General features: G+C 46.3%; 1 non-coding gene across 1 annotated transcript; it reads right to left on the reverse strand.

The window, feature by feature from the left end:
• Positions 1 to 3,440: 3,440 nt before the first annotated feature.
• On the reverse strand, positions 3,441 to 3,544 carry LOC129667832 (U6 spliceosomal RNA). The gene has a single exon (XR_008718824.1). It is a non-coding gene; the product is annotated as a U6 spliceosomal RNA (small nuclear RNA).
• Positions 3,545 to 7,642: the final 4,098 nt, after the last annotated feature.

Genomic DNA, 7,642 nt, shown 5'->3' on the forward strand with positions numbered 1-7,642 from the left:
GGCTGGTGGCACTGGCTATCTGATGAAGGTATGCTTTGGGATCCTACACCAGTTGAGGTGCTTTCACCACCTTGTTGTCCATATTTTCTCTCACATCATGACAGCTGGTGTCCCTTAGGAGGGGAGACCTCAGAGAGGGAGCCTATGGCTGAGATGGAAGCTGTAACGCTGCCTTACAACTTGATGTCAGACAAGCACATTGTCACTTCTCTGTGCTTCTAGCTATAGACCAAAGGTAGAATGAGGAAGCAGACAACGAGTGCTAATATCAGGAGGTAGACACCCTCAGTGGCCATCTTGGGGCTAGCTACCACATAAACCAATACATCAATGATTATGTCTTAGATGCTAGGCAACGAGGCCACTTTATCCATTAAACACATTACTCCTTGCCCTAATTCCTCATTTGTTCATCATTACTTTCTCTTTAGTTCTCAGCCTCTCCCAGACCTTTCTCCACTTTCTCAGCTCCAGTAGGCATTGACAATGGTGTCAGGTCTTATCATCTGACAGGAGGAATTGCTGCTAGGAACTGACTTGGTGTCTGTTCTCAGAAGGATGAGGGATAGGAAGAAAAGCCTCCTGCTGTCAGCTTCCCAGATATTTATTTACACAAACCCAGCTCACTATAGCAGAGCCTGAGACCATGTGATTTCCCCTGGAGAGCACACCCTCTTGTTAGGCTTATGTTTGTATTTTCCCTGAAATGGATCTTTATAAGTGACTCTTTTGAGACCTCAAAAGGGAAAGAGAAGCCACAGTGGACACTGCACTATACTTAGAGAATATTCAAGTAGCCGTGACTAGAATGTCTGTGGAAATATGAGTGTCAAAGGCCATTTGGATGAGCAAAGAACCCAGCTAACTTGTTCAGTTGCAGTATTTGGTGGGAGTTAGACTTTGAGGGACAAAATGGGTATTTGGATGAGAAAAATTTTAAGCAAATTATTGAAGGTACGGTTGGGCTTTGACTGTATCAAAATGTGGATTATTACTCTAAGTAGAAGCACACTGAAATCTTTGGAAACCTGTCAGTGCGACTGGGCTATAAAGAAGATAAAGTGTGTTTGATGCATGGGTATGGCCAAATGCTCTAAAGAGAACCCAAGACCCAGAGTCCAAGACAAACAGGAAGGACCCGGAAGGGAACTCAGGAGATATCGATACATGTGGAACAGATGAACAAATAATGTAGATAAAGCACAGAACGTACAGGGGGCACACTGCTAAGACCAAGGTTGGAAAAACCAAAAGAGATTGTTGTTAACTAGAATCCAGAAGGTTGAATTCTCTCATGAGTACACCATTCCCCGGGAAATCAGCTTGGTTTGAGGTGAGTTGGCTGTAACAGGACCTACAGTTTCCGTTTGACCGGAAGTTTTCTTATTTCAAATCTCCAGTTCTCTCATTTTTTATTAAATTTTTATTTTTTTAAATAAATTACAGTTTATTCACTTTGTATCCCAGCTGTAGCCCCCTGCCTCATTCCCTCCCAATCCTACCCTCCCTCCCTCCCTCATCTCCTCCCATGCCCCTCTCTAAGTCCACTGATAGGGGAGGTCCTCCTCCTCTTCCATCTGACCCTAGCTTATCAGGTCTCACCATCTCTCATTCTTTTAAAAACAATGCCACAACAAAGGAAACCCTTTGAAATTTAAAGTGAAGGCCAAATATCAAAGCGGGTTATATTTCAGGAATTCATTCCACGTCTCACAGTAACAACAGCTTCTAAGACATGTAAGGAAGTAGAGGCTGGGCACTGCTCAAGTCAGCCAGAGAACAACAGCCAATGCCTTGATACCGAGACTAGCACCAGCCCTTCCCTGACCTCTAGCCTTGTGAGACAAAAATCTACATCCCAGAAACTTGGCTCTGAATTGAAAGCATGAAGGGGTTCAGGATGTGAGAGCGCCCCTCCTGCGGAGTCAGAGGCTAAGCAGCCAAGGGACTTCTTGAACTCTTCATGGAAATAATTTCCAGCAGCTGATAGGCGTGCTAAGTGGAAGCTGATAGAACAGAGTCTCCTTGGCCTTCAAGGGGTTAAATATACAAGCCAGCTCAAAGTCAAAAGAAGGGGGAAAACAGGCATGAAAAACCTGACCTTTGAAGGCTGGAGCCTGTCTCTGGAAACAGCAACAGCGGGTAAGCAAAAACCCCCATCCCCATGCCTGCAGAACCTGTGTGGGCCTTAAATAGCAAGCACAGAGCAGAGCGCTTCCTCATCAACAGGGACCAAGCTAAATGTCAGCTGCTAGGCCTCAAAGGCAGGCGTGACAGAGCAGTGTGAAGAGAAGTCACCACGGGACTCGGGACTCGCTATGGAGCGAATCCTTTGGTCTCCCTGGTGGCCTCCGGCAGACCTTTTCTGAGGCTTTGTGGCAGACAAAGGAGCTGAGCATGCTGGGATGCCATGAGCCTCCGCCCCTCCTCCTGGGTCTCTGCTATCTTCTGCGCGACTCCCAGGCTCAGCTCAACTGTCGCTTCATCACAGGTTGTGGTGGACGCTCTGCAGAGGCCACTTCAACCTGACCTTGCCCACAGGCAGGTCCTAGGCTAAGTTTCTTTTTCTTTCCTTTTCACAAAGTAGGATATTGATAGTCCCCACCTCGCAAGCAAATGGCAAAGCACGCACAACATCAGGGTCTTACAGCCTTGGGAAAGGTGTCTGCTACAGAGCCTGTGCTCAGCATGACCTGGGAGACAGGCAGAGACAAGGGACTGCCAGTGACAGTAGGGAATGACACAGCAAAGCGAGAGGGGAAGGAGCCATAGGGAAGAAGTGAGAAGGAAGAGTGCGTGCTGGGAACAAGGCCGTGGTCATATATCTCTCAGCTTTGCTTCTGGGTCGGTGGCAGAACTGCTGCAGCCTCCAGTGGAAGGGATTGCCCCCGGGCGACGTCAAAGGAAGGTCCAGTCATGCTTGCTTCAGTGCAGAAGCCTTCAGCTATGACCCAGAGTGGGAAAGAAGGACCCTAAGGAGACAGCAGAAAAGAATTCTGTGAAGGAAAGAGGGTCTGGGGGAACAGGGAACCTTCCCTGCCTTGTCCCTCCTTTCAGACAAGGTGCAGGGTTCTCTCCCGGGAAGCGAGGCGCTCAGAGTCAGTATGTAAATCCAATAGCAGGGCACTATCACTTGGCCATCAAGACCTGGGCTTTAAGAACGGTAGAGCCAAGCAGGGAAGCCTGGGAGTTGCTGTTAATTTTCAGGAGATGCCGTTCCTTCCTGGTCGGTGCAAGCAGACGTGCCTTCCCACAGCTCTAGGGAAACTGCTGCTGTGTTTTTGCTGGTCCCAGTGAAAAGCGGTAGGTAAAGGTCACTAAAGAGGAGATGTGGGATAGAGATACAGACATATTGATGTACGGAGTTAGGGATACATAGTTAGGGATACATAGTTGAGGGTTTAACCCGGCGTCTGAAACACAGAGGCCCTGGTTAACATTGACAGGGAGAGTAGATCGTCTCTCTGCATGTCATCCTTGTGCAGGGGCTGTGCTGAGCTCTGCACCATTCCAATTTTAGCATACATGCTACCCAAGTGAGCACTCGGCATGTTTTTGTAGCCCTGTATGCCAGGCGTCTCCCCGACCCCCCATACAAAGGCCAAGAGCAGTCACTACAAAGCAGTGATGCAACAAGATTCTTAAATATCTTATTGGAGAGATGACTGTCTGGTTGCTGACTCCAAAACTTACTTAGTGTGTCTTTGACCTAAACATTCTCACAAATTCCATTTTGTTTTCCCCCCACATTCCCTTTACTACTTCCTTCTCTCAGCCACACATCGTATTTTACTTTTACAGCACTTGGGATCTGGTTATGACAAACACCGCAATAGTTCATCGCATCTGTTTTACAGCCTCCTGTCTGGTTTCACTAAGTCACATTCCTCATGAAGAGACACAAAAACCCAGAGTGTGTAGATGCCTTCTGTGACCCAGAGGACTGAGCATGGAGCGGATGCTGATGGAGCCTTCACCTACTTAATGTTTCGAAGACCCTGGGATTCCTCTTTAAGAACAGATGGTAGTGTCTTAGGAGAAGCCATTGTTGGGTTCTTACAAGAGCATAGGCTGTGTGGGGCGGTTGCTCAGATTGGCATCTGTGGTTGCGAGAATGTTCCTCCCAACGGTGCGTGTGTCCACAGACGGGGCACACACACACACACACGAACTCGCGCACGAGAAAAGTTCAGCAAACACAGGCACCGAGATTTATTAAGATGTGGGCTCCTTCCCGGCTTGCCTGTCACGGCTGTGACAGTGGACAGCTCTCCAGAGGGGACGAGTGTGGCAGACAGGCTCAGCCGAACAATCAACCTTCTCATTAGCTGGTGCTTCCCAGGAGGGAAGTAAAGCTCTTACACTATTTGCTCCTCTGGCTGTGCCCATTCTCTGATACTTAGCGTTCGGTTTGTCTTCAGGCTCTACTTCATGCAAAGCAAAATGAAAGAATAAACCACTTTTTTTTTTTCCTACCTGCTCCAGGAGCCACCGGGAGCCTGGCCACTGCTCACTACCTGTTAGATGCCAGGCTGAGTTCTTCAGCTCCCTCCCCTGGAACCAGAACCCATGAACACTTTCAGTTGCTATGAGCAAGCGGACTGTAAACTCCTAGTCAGTTCCTTCTCTTTCCTCTCCATGGCTTCCTGAGTACCAGAGTAAAGGGCTCAAAAAAAAAAAAAAAAAAAAGATGTTTGGAGAGATAAGAGTTGAATTTGGAGGAGAGAGAGAAGAAAAAAGGGGCTTCCAAGGCAAGAGTTGCTTCACCCAACACCCTTCCTCCAAGGAGGAAATCCCTCCTTTCCCAGCTTTGATTTCTCATAGAAGACTTGCCACTGCATTACTCATGTAATTGCTACATTGTCCCTTTGCAAACTGCAGACATGCTTTTCGGGCAGGCCTCCAGAGTTTTCCTGCATGCCTCTACGTGTCCACGGGGATATCGCTGGGCCTGGGAAAGTTGAGAGAGCAGCATGCCGCCCGTAAGGGAAGACCTAGACTAGACTAGACTATTAATCAAGCTGTAGGGTAAGAATATGCCACAGAAGGACAGAGGGGCCGACACGAGCTTCTCCACACACGGGGCATCCACTGCACTCGCGGGCTTGCTGGGCCGTGGCTTGGGAGTCCCTCCAGGTAGATAGGCAAGCCACGCTTGGTCAAGCTTTGACTTGCTTCTGCAAAGAGCAAAGGAGTGCTGCCGATTACTAGCACCGAAGGAATGTGGTTTTCTTACTGTGGGCAGTCATTGTAGGAGAGTCAAAGATGATGGATGAACTTCTACAGTTTCTTTAAGCTGAGTGCGGTGGACGGAATACATCGTTAAAGACAACATTCAAAGATAAGGCAAACAATACACAGGCTCCGTGTCTGATTAAGTCATAGATTCCAAGAAGGCAACAGTAGAGAGGAAAAACCAATAAAGGAAAAATTAGGAAATCTTGGCTCTACTGGTCATGGTCTATGCGACTTCGCTTTAATCCGCTTAATCTGGCTTCCAAACAAATGCAATGTTAAGAGTGGGCTTGGCGATCAGAGAAACCACACCACCTCTCGATTTGGCATTCATTTCCCCTGTTCTTGCATTAAAACTTTTTCATTGGGCCATTGCCCTTTCTTCTATTTTTTTTTTTTGGGGGGGGTGAAATTATTACCACTCCCAAACTTCTTTAGAAGTATGCAGGTGGCCAAGGCCAGCAGATTCAGAGGTGGAGTTCTGAACATTTGATGAGACAATGATTTTTTTTTTTTTTTTCTATAGTGACTGTTAATCATAGAGGCAGAGCCCAGGGCTGGGGAAGAGAGACTGAAAATAAAGCACTGCAAGAAGAAGCCAGAGCTTGGCAGTGCTATGTCCTAGTTTTCTAATGCTGTGATAAACATCACGAGTGAAAGCAACTTGGGGAGAAAAAGTTTTATTTCATCTTCTGCTTCTGGATCACAGTCTATCGCTGAGGGGAAACCAAGGCAGGAACCTGGAGGCAGAAACTGGAGCAGAGAGCACGGAGGACTGCTGCTTACTGACTTGCTACTCCTTGCTTGCTCAGGCTGCTTTCGTATGTAACCAAAAAAACAACCTGCCCAGTGGTTGGTTGGCACTGCCCCCTGTGGTGTCTGCTCGCTGTCATGGCTGACATTATAGTTTAAGTTTAAATTACTGTGCTTAAAAGACCTATAAAACAGAAGTGCCTCTAACCTACTCACCCAAGGACAAATAACTTCCTGGAATGCTGGGGGCTGTTGTTTGTGTAAAATTATAAGCCATGTGTTTTTGCTTCTGTAAAGAAGCTTGGTTGCCTCAACCACGTAGGATGTGCTTCGTCACACATAGGCGTGGGGTACCTAGGCAGGAAGTACGTCAGGATGTATGCCTGCCCCTGATTGGGCAGAGGCAGGAAGTACTTAGCCTTGTGGGTTTTGCCTTTTTAAGTCTCTGACTTATGTAATTTGATGTCATACTCTTGAAATCCTGGGTATACACCAGGCCGGTGACCATTGTCCTGGTCAGTATTTAATACAGCTGGCTTCAAATTTGGCTCAAAAAAATTGTGGTAGTGGTTTTATTCTCACCTGGTGGGGTTAACACCACAGACAACCATTAATCAAAAAAAATGCCCTACAGAGTAACCTGAATAGAGGCATTTCCGCAATTGAAATTTCTCTTCCCAGATGATTCTAGTTGGTATCAAGTTGGCCAAAAAAGCCCAATCAGAACATGGGATGAGACCAACTTTTGAGAATGTTATTTGAAAGCTTGGATTTAGTCATGACTGAAGCCAGCATTTTGTGTGTATATGTTTCTAAAACTGTATCACTGAACTCCTTAAATCCACCTAATTAGATGTCTGATTATACTGGGGGAAAAGGCAGCCCATATAAATCCTTTCCTCCTGCCCTCTACACCTCATACTGGCTTTTAAACATTTATTTCCCTGACAACACTAGTTGTTATAGGGCCAACAGATGAGTTTCTTTTTGAGTCGTCCTCGGAAATGTTTTTAAAGGCTTGCTCTGCATGTAGAGAGAGATGTAGAAAGAATAAGGCAGATTCTAGAGAAAGATTTCAAGATTCTTTCCTTTTTTTTCTGAATATAGTTCTTTGTTTAATAAAAATCTAAACAGTGTTTGAAGGAGAGTGTTACACTGGAAATCCTCATGACTTGACCTCCCCGATAGCCATGCACAATATTGGAGCGACTGAATTTTCAAAAGCATGAGCCACAGAGCAACAGGGACAGCCTAGAGCTGGCCAGAAATGCAGGAACTGGGCCTCAGGCCAGGTGTGCATCTTAATAAGATACCCAAGGAGCCCGTGTGCCTACTGTATGAAAAGCCGTGGGTTGTTGCACGGGTCTTTGCACTGAGAGGATTTTTTTTTTTTTTTTTTTTTTTTTTTTGCATATAGTTAGAGCATTTGGGGCAGGGGGAGACACATAATTTCTCAGCTTTAATCTCACAGTTTTGGTGAATGAAAAGCATGTGTGAATACAATGTAGCCAGAAGCCATGACATCAAAATCTTTATCTAAAACAGAAGCAGTTGATTTACTGGAAAGTTATACCAGTTGTAGTGGTATTATAGGTTGATACTGGATAGAAGGATACTATGTACAGTAGCAAAGTAAAGCAGGGCACAGCTTAGA

This window comes from Psammomys obesus, unplaced genomic scaffold, assembly GCF_907164565.1.
Source record: "Psammomys obesus unplaced genomic scaffold, mPsaObe1.curated_primary_1811, whole genome shotgun sequence".
NCBI classification, from domain to species: domain Eukaryota; kingdom Metazoa; phylum Chordata; class Mammalia; order Rodentia; family Muridae; genus Psammomys; species Psammomys obesus.